General features: G+C 45.3%; 1 protein-coding gene across 2 annotated transcripts in view; it reads right to left on the bottom strand.

Moving 5' to 3' along the window:
• LRIG1 (leucine rich repeats and immunoglobulin like domains 1) overlaps nucleotides 1-12653 on the bottom strand; it is a 143597-nt gene that overhangs the window by 129245 nt on the left and 1699 nt on the right. The gene's annotated exons all lie outside the window — the stretch shown is intronic.

Below are 12653 nucleotides of genomic sequence, written 5' to 3'. Positions count from 1 at the left end.
TTAATAAGAGCATGTTGGCGGCATCTGGCCGGGCACATGGGAAAGAGTTTTGCGCTATCAGCTACAGGGGAGAGCGGGTGGGGAGCTGCTTGGTTTGCAGTGCTAGTATCGCTGGGAACATGTCCGCTTGGTGCTCCATAATGTTTAAAAGCCGCTCCATGACTTTGTTCTGGTCCCTCTTCTCGCTGTCCCACCACTCCTTCAATTCCTGTTTTTCGGCCGCGGAGCGCATCGTGACCTCACCTAGAAAGTCCTCTTTAGTACTTCATGGTCGCTTTCTAATTCTGCACAGCCGTTCAGCTGGTGATAACGAAGAGGAAGGCTGGGCTCCCAAGGTCATATCTGTGAAGCCAAAATGCAACATTTTACAGAAGCAATATTGTTGGCAACACACAGACCACGATTCAATGATTTAAAACACAGCCACTATTCACGTACCTGTCACTAACTGGCTGACTCCAGGCAAGCACATGTGCCACAAAACCCCCAAAATGGTGAGTAACTGCAGGGGCAGGGGAAATCAGTGTTCCAAGACCACACTGTACACTGGGCACGTGGCTCCTGGGGAGAGCCAGCACTGTAGGGAGCAGCCTTATAATCTTTCCTGTCCCCAAATTTTCCAGAGGCCATGTCTTCTCCAAGACTGAGGCCTCTGTCCTGGCCCTTTTGCAACTCGCTTGTGTGCAGCAACGGGTCCCCCCGGCCACCACCACCAGCGACAGCAGAGTGGGGCGGGGAAGTTACCCTTAATGGGGCAAGAAACAAAGCAGCTCTGCCAAAGAACCTGCGGCAGTAGATTGCCCTGTATCTCCATGAGAGTTTTGTGGAGATCTCTTGGCCAGATTCCCATGAAGTGAGGGAGTAATCAACACCCTGTTCTGCCACTCAGACTAGACATTTGGCGGTAAACACATCATACATACACAAGCCTTCTTTCTGCAACCCTCCTGCCCCCAACAACTCACTTCAGTGATTCCCAAAACCAAAGCCACTTACCAGGGGCCTCCTCTCCTGTTTGCGCTTCGCCAAGATTCGACAGCTGTGACTGGCTAGCCTTCTCCGTAGAGAAGAGCTCCTGGCTGCATGCAGATCTGACCTCCAAGTCGTCTTCTGCCTCTGGGTCCCCCTCCTTCTCCACATCCTCGTCCAAAATTTCCTCTTCCTGGCTTGGTCCAGTCTCGACTGGTATGTGAGCCACCAAAGTAGCCACAGTAGCCTTCGCAGTGGAGTATCGCATCCAGCTCTTTGCAGAACCAGCAGCTCGTGCGCACAGCACCAGAGCAGCAGATTCCCTCTCATGCCTTGTGGTAGGCATTCCGCAGCTCCTTCACTTTGACCCTGCACTGCACTATGTCCCGGTTATGTCCCCTTTCTGTCACATATCGTGAAATCTGTCCATAGGTATCATAATTCCTATGGCTGGAGCGCAGCTGGGACTGGACAGCCTCCTGTCCCCAAATGCTGATGAGGTCCAGCAGCTCGGCACTGCTCCAAGTGGATCGCCTGGTGCACGGAACAGGTATGGCCACCTGGAAAGACGCGCTCAGACTACTGCATGCATCATTGAGCAAACAGGAAGGGGACTTTCAAAATTCTCAAAGAATGTAAAGGGTGGGGATGACGGTTGGTCGCTTATGGGCAGGGCAGTAGAGTTCAAACCGATGACCAGAGAAGCAAGACTAGGCATTGTAGGACACCTCCCGGAAGCCAATCGCAGCACTGTAATCGACCAGGGTGTCTACACTGGCACCGCGGCGCTGCAGTCATGGCGCAGACAGCTGTATGCCTCTCATCAGGGTGGTTTTTTTTACAGCGCTGCAACTGCGCAGTTTCTACACACTAAGCGGCTTAGCAGAGTGTACACCTCAGGAGTTACACCGAAAAAAGGTGCTTTCCTGTGCAGAAACTTGTCAGTGTAGACAAGGGCAAAGTGAAATCCCTCCTCTTATTCCCAGCCAGGTGCTAACAGTCTTCTCTACTCCATTCCTATCAGGTTGATAAATAAGGAGAGTGAATTTCCCTCCGGCGAGGGCTTCATTCTTGCATTGGCCTCATGTGAGGGCGGCCATGCTGTGAAACAGCACTAGTGCTGCAGAGCAATTGTGTAAGCAGCTGACCAGTTGTGATAGCTCACACTGTAGTTTATATCCCCCGATAGGTCACCTAATTCATGTTAAAAGCACCAGCGTGCTGGAGTTAAGAGGTTTGGTGGTGAACCTGACCCAAGTTTCAGGAACCACTCAAATTATATCTCAAGTCAATTCTGCAGTGAAGACAGGAAGACATCCAGGAAATGAACCAGGACTGAACTGAAACATCAGTAAAGATTATCTACCTCACCTGGAGGTACAAAGCAGCTGGAAACCAAATTAATCTGCCACCAGGGACCGTGACACATCAGGGGGCAGGGGAGGCATGGTCCAGGGAAAAGGGCATGGCTGCACTCAGAAATCCACAGCTGCCATAAATGCCTCTTATGGGATTTAAGCATGTGCTTAAATGCCTTCCGGAATAGGGATGGGATTTTACTCACTTCCTTACAGTTAAACATGTGCTGAAGTGCTTTGCTGAATTGGTGCCCAAGATCCCAATCAATACAATTCACCGGGGCATATGGTTTTCCCCTCTTGTTTCCATGAGGCTAAGAGAGACAGCAACATACCTCCAGATCTGCTCCCTGTTCAGTCATTCGAGCAGTAACTCATCTGAGATTAAGCAGTTTTCCCGATGCAGAAACTTAGAACAGTTTGCACAAGCTAAGAAAATAATACATTTTTTCTGAGAACAACTGACACCGTTTTCACTTCTCCAGTGCCCACTGGGATGCTTGTTTCCCTGCTCTGGGGATTTTTCCTTAGTCCCTCTTTCTCTCATCTCCTAAACCATTCATTCTCCCCCTTTCAAACTGCAGCCATTGTAAATGGCTCTGAATATAAACAAAGCCATTGAGCTCTGGCTCCCTTTGTATGGGACTCTTGCTTTTTGAATTGCAGTGGCTGTGGAGAGGGAAAGCCCAGAGTGATTAAAGGCCACGAAGTTTCTCAGAAAGAGGGAGGAGTACTATGAGCATTTCTCACAGGGTCCTAAAGTCCTCTGACTTGTAATAGATTTAAAACAGCATTTCTTAGAATATCATGGTTAGATCAGACCTCAGGAAGTCATCTAGTCCAACCCCCTGCTCAAAGCAGGACCAGTCCCCAGACAGATTTTTACCCCAGTTCCCTAAATGGCCCCCTCAAGGATTGAGCTCACAACCCTATATTTAGCAGGCCAATGCTCAGACCACTGAGCTAGGAGACATCTTCAATAGCTGGGATGAGAACTGCCCTTTAATCGCTGTGTTCTAGTCATTAGGCTTTGTTGCTAGTCTCATATATAAAATTTTACATCCATCCCCACGCACATCCAATCCTAGAATTACTGAGCTTAAACTGCTTCGTATCCCACTTATTGGTGCAGGGTAGGCATTAAGACTTTGGGGAAAGCGCCACAGGACCAGCAGCAGGCTCATGCTAAGCATGGTCTCTCAGTATTAGCAAAATCTGTCCAAAGCATGCTGAGGCCATGTCTACATCTAAAATTTTGCAGCGCTGGTAGTTACAGCTGTATTAGTACAGCTGTATAGGGCCAGCGCTGCAGAGTGGCCACACTTACAGCAACCAGCGCTGCAAGTGGTGTTAGATGTGGCCACACTGCAGCGCTGTTGGGCGGCTTCAAGGGGGGTTCGGGGAACGGGAGAGCAAACCGGGAAAGGAGACCAGCTTCGCCGCGGTTTGCTCTCGCGTTCCCCGAACCCCCCTGCAAACCGCAGGGAAGGAGACCAGCTTGCTCGGGGTTCGGGGAACGAGAGAGCAAACCGGGAAAGGAGACCCGCTTCGCCGCGGTTTGCTCTCGCGTTCCCGAACCCCCTGCAAACCGCAGGGAAGGAGACCTGCTTGCTCGGGGAACGGGAGAGCAAACCGCGGCGAAGCTGGTCTCCTTTCCCGGTTTGCTCTCGCGTTCCCGGAGCCACCCAGCAAACCGCAGGGAAGGAGACCTGCTTGCTCGGGGTTCCGGGAACGAGAGAGCAAACCGGGAAAGGAGACCAGCTTCGCCGCGGTTTGCTCTCGCGTTCCCGAACCCCCTGCAAACCGCAGGGAAGGAGACCTGCTTGCTCGGGGAACGGGAGAGCAAACCGCGGCGAAGCTGGTCTCCTTTCCCGGTTTGCTCTCTCGTTCCCCGAACCGCCGAGCAAGCGGTTCTCCTTACCTGCTTGCTCGGGGTTCCGGGAACGAGAGAGCAAACCGGGAAAGGAGATCAGCTTGATTACCAGAGGCTTCCTCCTTCCACGGAGGTCAAGAAAAGCGCTGGTAAGTGTTTACATTGGATTACCAGCGCTGGATCACCAGCGCTGGATCCTCTACACCCGAGACAAAACGGGAGTACGGCCAGCGCTGCAAACAGGGAGTTGCAGCGCTGGTGGTGCCCTGCAGATGTGTACACCTTCAAAGTTGCAGCGCTGTAACTCCCTCACCAGCGCTGCAACTTTCTGATGTAGACAAGCCCTGAGTGTGGTCAATGAAGCCAAGAGACGATACACACATTCAAATGCACTAAGACTGGTAATTAAAACAAAAATGATTACAGAGCATCCTAATCACACTAGTCTCAATACAGTTAAGCTCATAAAAGGGATTCCACTGCAAACCCCAACTTTCAAGGGGGTTAGAGCTATAATTTAGAAGCGTGTTTCCTTGCTGTGCATCAGAAGTATCCACCTACCAGGCAGGAGAGGAGGAATTGTTTTGAAAGTCTGGTTAAGATAGTCATTCCATTATTCTAGTGGGCTTGTAACACCAAAGCAGCAGTGACATCTATAAAACAAAGTCTGTAGGACACACTGATCGACAGAATGGATTAGGATAGAGGCATTCCACAACACAGGGATTGTCATGAAAACTGCAAACACACAGATCTCATCTACAATAGTCTTAACATCCCACACACAAAATGGCTAGTCAGTAGAGAACACAGTCCTTTAGAGGCTAAATTTCTGAGTAAACTATTTCAGGGGAACTAGATGCTTTATTCAAATCAGAGTATGTATAGTCTTACCACATGCCTTTCATCAACTGGAGTTTGTACTTCTGTTAATAAAAGTCAATCAAGATTTTCTCATAAGATCTATTCATGACAAACCCATGCTGTATATTGATTACAGTTCCTTCATTCTCCGGAAAGGTTAGGACCATAACTGGAATTTAGCCACCAGCCTGCACTGGAGTCAGTGAACACGACCCAGCGTGGAGCATTCTGCCTCAGGCAATTTGTTAAGGGAAGCAGCATATTCCCCACTGGTTTATATTATAGGTGCCCCTACTTCCCATCCCGCTCTGCTCCCAGAAGATAGTTATTTCCACACACCCCAAAGCTGCAATTCTGGATGATTTACACAAAGGAAGGGAGGTGACGGAAGACAGAGTTTCTTACTGCCTACTCTGACCATACAGCTGCATAAGGGCCGAGTACAAATGAGCTGTCAGATTTTCTTAATCGTGGCTCCATTATTTCAGCAAGGACAGGAGTTAGACATAGGAGGCAAGAATTGCCAGGATCTCTCTCTTCTCCCTTGGTCAAATCAGCAGCACAAACTCTTCCCCTCACCCCCACCTCTCCTGACATTTCCAAAGGAGACAGAATTTTAGTTGAGAGCAACTGAAGTCCGGAAAGCAAGTAACCCACTGGCAATGGTAGAGCAGTTTTCCACACCCAGCTCCTTTCTCCGAGGACTTCAAAAAGGTAGCTCAGGATCCACACATACCAAGGCCCAATTCAACAAGGACTACATGTGCTTAAGTGCCTATTGACTTGAACAGGATTACTCCATGCTGGAAGATATGCAAATGCTTGAGCACATTTCATTTCAGGCAGCCAGGCATTTCTGAAAATCCCACTAAGCTTTATCTGCATCTTTAGGAACCTAATACCTAAAAATCTGGCCCTAAGTAACTCAGGGTATGTCTACATCTACAATTTTGCAGCGCTGGTTGTTACAGCTGTATTAGTACAGCTGTATAGGGCCAGCGCTGCAGAGTGGCCACACTTACAGCAACCAGCGCTGCAAGTGGTGTTAGATGTGGCCACACTGCAGCGCTGTTGGGCGGCTTCAAGGGGGGTTCGGGGAACGCGAGAGCAAACCGGGGAAGGAGACCAGCTTCACCGCGGTTTGCTCTCGCGTTCCCCGAACCCCCCTGCAAACCGCAGGGAAGGAGACCTGCTTGCTCGGGGATTCGGGGAACGTGAGAGCAAACCGCAGGAAAGGAGACCTGCTTGCTCGGGGATTCGGGGAACGCGAGAGCAAACCGCAGGGAAGGAGACCTGCTTGCACGGGGGTTCGGGGAACGCGAGAGCAAACCGGGGAAGGAGACCAGCTTCGCCGCGGTTTGCTCTCGCGTTCCCCGAACCCCCCTGCAAACCGCAGGGAAGGAGACCTGCTTGCTCGGGGATTCGGGGAACGCGAGAGCAAACCGCAGGGAAGGAGACCTGCTTGCACGGGGGTTCGGGGAACGCGAGAGCAAACCGCAGGGAAGGAGACCTGCTTGCATGGGGGTTCAGGGAACGCGAGAGCAAACCGGGGAAGGAGAACAGCTTCGCCGCGGTTTGCTCTCGCGTTCCCCGAACCCCCCTGCAAACCGCAGGGAAGGAGACCTGCTTGCACGGGGGTTCAGGGAACGCGAGAGCAAACCGGGGAAGGAGAACAGCTTCGCCGCGGTTTGCTCTCGCGTTCCCCGAACCCCCCTGCAAACCGCAGGGAAGGAGACCTGCTTGCTCGGGGATTCGGGGAACGCGAGAGCAAACCGCAGGGAAGGAGACCTGCTTGCACGGGGGTTCGGGGAACGCGAGAGCAAACCGCAGGGAAGGAGACCTGCTTGATTACCAGAGGCTTCCTCAGGTATGCTGGGATACCTGCTTATTCCACGGAGGTCAAGAAAAGCGCTGGTAAGTGTCTACACTTGATTACCAGCGCTGGATCCTCTACACCCGAGACAAACGGGAGTACTGCCAGCGCTGCAAACAGGGAGTTACAGCGCTGGTGATGCCCTGCAGATGTGTACACCTCCTAAGTTGCAGCGCTGTAACCCCCTCACCAGCGCTGCAACTTTGTGATGTAGACAAGCCCTCAGCCATTTAGGCACCTAAGTCCCATTGATTTTCAATGAGATTTAGGCTCCTAAGCACCTATATCACTTTTGTTACTATCATCCTTGGCTGATAAATAGCTATGAGATAAAAGGCTCCAAAATGAGCCATACAGTTCCTTTGAAATCTAGGCATATCATTACATGACTGATCAAAATATACTTGCCTCAGTAGAGCTGGTCAAAATCTGAACATTTTAAAAACCTGTGAAAATTTGAACCTGAATAAAAATATGCAGTTATCTAATCTGCATTTTTAAACTCCTGAAATCCATGGGGGATAGATCTTTAACTAGTGTAAACGGTCATAGCTCCACGGATGGCAATAGAACTAATACCCCCTAATACTCTGCCCTTGCTATCCATGTAACATTCATGCACACCTGGACAGGCAGGCATAAGTGCACAACTGTAAAGTTGAATTTCATTATTTGCACCACAACCATAATGTTACACTGACACATTTAAGACAGAAGAGATAAAAACATGGTGGTGTTTTTTTAAACACTCAAGAAACTGCATGAGACTGTGTACTAGATCATGTACATATTGATACAGTTATAATGGCTCAATAAACTACAAAATCTGGGCTATTACATTCTGCCCTATAAACTACCCCTGGGGAAGTCTGTGCCACTGTGCAGGTGCAGAATTAATGTCCCCCAGAGATTTTTTTCCCCCCACCACAAAAAATACATTCTGCCGGAGAGGAGCTGCAGTTACGCCTTTTGCCCACCAGGGGCTGCTGTGTAAGGTGAGCTGGTGCCAGAACAGCCAGCTCACCTGAGCAGTGAGCAGCTGATAGGGAGAGAGCAGAGGCTGCTCTTCTCATAGCAACATGCCTGCAGGTCAGATGGAGGGGACAGACAGAGCAGGGCAAACAGGGCTGGGGGGGGGTTGGTCACACAAACTGGGGCTCAGAAGGGCTAATGGAGGGCAGACCGGGGGAGGGGCTGAATGGGAACGGGGTGCAGAACAACATGGGGACGGGTGGCTGAGTGGGGGTGCAGAGACACATGGGGCAGGGCAGATGTGCCTGACTGAATGGGAGAAGCTAGGGGTCAGCCAGGGTCTGCATGGGGGAGGCTCCCCAACTCCTTAACAATCCCTTCCCCCCAAAAGAACCTGTTCATACTTCTCCCACCCCCATCCAACAACTGTCCAGGTTCACTTCCAGGCTTCTTCCCAGCAATGACTTCCCTCAGCTCCTCTGTTACCCTGACTCCCCAAAGCCCTTGTACTGCTTCTGAGGGTTGCAGGAAATACAGTTCTGTATTGTAGTTTAAATGAATTATTATTCAAAGTTATGTACTGATATGATGTCCAATACGGAATCTATTTGTCAAAAACATTTCTTGAATCTTTTTTTAGTGTCTGTCTGTATTATTACAGACATACTTGCTGACAGGTATTATGAAATAAATTACCAAAATAATGGAAACTGGAATGATCATGTTGTGTTATTCTGACAAATAAAATAAGCAGAATTGTAAAATATTGTGCACAGAATGTTTAATATTTTGGTAAAGAATTCACCCAGGAGTAATAAACCAAAGGACCAAATTCTGCTTCCATGTAATCCAATGTAACTTTGGAGGAAATTCACTGGAATTATTGGAGTTACTCCATATTCAACTGGGAAAACAATTGTGGGTGTCTCTGAGCAGGGCAGTAACTAACCAGGGAATTAAGAAAACAAAGTTATTAAAAGTAGTTTCCTTTCCTGGCTTCTTATGACTGTTATCATTGATGTTTGTCATAAATGTGCCAATATTTCAACTTAAACAGACAGATTTTCATTTACACTCAGGACCCCTTTAAACTAATCTGGCAGCAAATTACACACACACACACTAAAAGGCACCTTCACATTCTCAGAGCCTTACTGTAAAAGAACCAGCACCAAAACATCACCCCCCAATAGGAGAAAAAGTAACTTTTACTCATCTATGAAAAAAAATTAATCAACTTCTTTACTATTCTCTATGAAAAAGGGAGAGCACTTTGTTTTAATGGCCATAACGCTTTGCTTCATCTCCAAAGTCATTTTGATGTTCTCAGAGCTCTGCACCTGGCATTTCTGAGCACGAAGCATTTTGTTCCTAAGCTTGGCACTGAAGTTTGTGCCACGGATAATATTCTAATGTAAATCAGACTTCAGACTTATTTTGCGTCTTTTGATGTCTAACCAGCTCGAGGGGCTTCAAAAGCAAGACACTGGTAAGCAGAGATATCAATCGATCACCCAGTGGATTTAGATTTTTTTCAGCTCCTTCCAGAGATGCTGAACTTCTCAGAGCTGCAACTGGTTAATTTGATGTGGTTTATTAAACAGACTTCAGGGGTTATCCTGAACTGTTTCACTTACTCTTGGGCTCAATTGCTGTTCCCAGTTAGAAGCTCAAAACTGTGGTGAGAAAGAACATGGTCCTTTCATATGTACGAGTGTACAAAATGTCACTGACCATTTTTTAAACACTTAACTATACGTGGCCACAGTTTATTACTCTTCTTCAAATCAGTTATTGCTTTTGAATAACAAAACCTCTTAATATTATAGTAGCTAAAGGCAACAAAAACAACACGATGCCAATGCATTTTTCCAATACTGACAATCCTGTTAAGCAAATATACAACTTAATACAGTTGGTTTCAAAACTATCACAAGCCAATCCTGACAGGTTATTTGTTTAAACTGTTATAAATCTATCTGTAATGCAGTGGAAATGAACTCCAAGGATTGCTTAGCCACAAGGGCACTAATTAAACAGTAAGCTTTTAGAGGATATCTCCGAAGGTACCTACATGGATTTAAGAGCCCAAGCCCCTTTGAAAGTCCATAGGATTTGTGCTCCTAAATCTCTTAGATGCTTTTTAAAATCTTCCCTCCCTTAATGCTTTTTTTAAGTGTTAAAATGAAATGAGGTATTGCATTTGTACATAATACAATTACTGTTTCCAACATTCAGTGCTATTTTAAAGAATAAATCAAATACAGATTAAATGCCAGTTGATAATTAACTAGCACTTTAGAACCGAGTTTCCATTATTGTTTATTTGTATTATGGTAGTAGCACCTATCCTAGAAATCGTAAAAGAAAAGAAAGGTGGCTTTGTTTTGTTACAAATCTAGATAAGTAAATAAATGTAATTCTTTTAGTTAGAAGCCACATAACTTTCAGAGCAAAGCATTTAAGTTTCTCAGCTTCTTTGGCTACTTTTTCATATTTTACAGGGACAGCAAAAAAGAAAAAGTGATTTAATTAAGCACAAAAATCATAAATTCTACTTTATAAATTCTAAATTAACCAAAGAATTAGCTAAACTGACAAATCAGATTTTGTGTAAATTGTTAAAAGATCAACAACCCACAAACCTGTAACAGTAGATTTATGTATGTGATTACTTCACCAATAAAATTTAAACTGAACTCAAAACACACAAAAATCTGTTCCATATGAATGACACTGCTGGGCATTAGCATGTCTGTAAAAACAGACTAGTAAATTCAATTACACTGAGTTATTAATACACTTTTTATGCGGACAAGTCACTGTCTTGTTTAAAAAGAAACATGGGTTCTGAAATTATGCTCAGGAGATTAGAAGCCATCCTAATCACTTTTGGCTGAATTGAGAACTCTTCACCATACAAATGTACAAGTAATAACAGGTGCACGTGAGGAGTTATTTTGCTTTTGAAAACAAAGGGCCAAATTCTGCACTCAGTAAGACCAAGATAACTGAGAACAACTCCCAATAATCTCATCTAAAACAGGTACTTTGACTATAGTCAAAAGTGCATTATGATAACAAACCTCTAACAAAATAATTCTACTTCAGAATAAATTGAATGATCTCCACAAAAACATCAATGACCATTTTCTTTCCTGGCAGATGTACAGTATATCTACATAACCAGAAGTATTATACAGTCAACCATTTATACATCTCTTCAGATCCTAAAAGCCCCAGTGACAGAAGCATCAAGGTTCTCTTTTTCCCCCTCCTCCCTAGTCTTCATTTCAGAAAGGTTAGGTAACAGTTAAGGATACTTATTATGTACGTATACACACATACACTTTAGGTTCTTCGGCATTCTGATAGCCAAATGAAATGAATAAATTGTCAAAGTTGACCCCAGTTTTCCTCTTAGGTTTCCTGAACCTTTTAATCATTTCAGATTTAAGATAGTCTACCAAGTTAAATGATAGTTAATGACGTTGCTGAAATTACAAAATAAGCTGCAAAGAAATGGCACCTATTCGAATTTGAAATATTCTTCACTCATTTTTTACTTTAAGTACTATTTCAGTAAAAACTCAGACACACCATATTATCTATTCTCTCTTCCACTGTAAATGTGGCTGATATGCCAATTACTCATTATCTGAAGCATTAACCTTCTAGATTGATTTGAGAGAGAGAGAGAATCAGAATTCTGATTTCAAGTTAACATTACATTACTTCCAAGTTGTGCTTGAAATCAACATATAAAACAGCCACTCTAGAACTCTAGTAAAGCAATGTATCCACCCCCACCCCCCAACAATACAAGATATAAAAATCACTTTTGTGTAACTTTGTTTCCAATTAAAAAATATCTAATGGTTGAGTGTTAAAGTCTAACAGCTTCTGCCAAAATTTCCTAATCTGAATACTTGAACTCAAGCACATAGATCCATGTATGGACTGATTTTCAGAAATGGTGAGGTGAGCTGGAGGTGTTCAGCACTTTTGAAAATCAGGCCATTCATTGAGGTGCCCAAATATGGATTCAGGGCCCTAAGTTTAGCACCCAAGTTAGAAAATTTAGCCTTCATCTATACCAGGTCATAGTGTTTTAAAAAATTCCTCTCACCTACCTTTTCCATCCACTATTAAAACTATAGCTACAAAAACATGAAGAGGGAGCAGTTCAGATTGAGAAGAATTTTACTTATCCAGGCACACTGTAAAACAGAGAATTACACAGCAACTTTTTCTTTGTCTCCATCCCTCTCTTCAATGTTCAATCTGAATTAGGGAGAAACATGAGACCTGTATAGTAACTTCACACTGTGCAGCAAAAAAGCACAAGAGCCAATTTTAAATGTGTATGGTAGGAAGAGGCCTGTGTCATTAAACTGGAAGAAAAAGGGTTGTTTTTTTTTTTGATTAAGAATCCAGCATACCAAACTAACAGTTACAAAAAAATTCAATGAGTTCAAGACCATATGGCCTACTCAGATTATTGTACACCTTTCATACAGTGCAAAGTCTTTAATAACTAAACTACCCTGTGCAAACCCTGTTCTACTTTGCCTTGATAGTGCTGTGTCATTTTTACAACAGTCATTCTTATCTTTAACACCTTCACACTCCTATGTGTAGGAAACACCACTGCTGACCAGTTTTTGAACACTCTCTGTAGAAACTCCGAAAGTTTTTAAATCAACATGAAGGGATTACACAGTCTGTTTTTTTCACAAGCTGG

The sequence above is a fragment of the Gopherus evgoodei genome, chromosome 7 (genome assembly GCF_007399415.2).
Source record: "Gopherus evgoodei ecotype Sinaloan lineage chromosome 7, rGopEvg1_v1.p, whole genome shotgun sequence".
Lineage (NCBI taxonomy): Eukaryota > Metazoa > Chordata > Testudines > Testudinidae > Gopherus > Gopherus evgoodei.
Note: the sequence above shows the minus strand (reverse complement) of the source record. Positions and strands in the feature narration are given on the sequence as shown.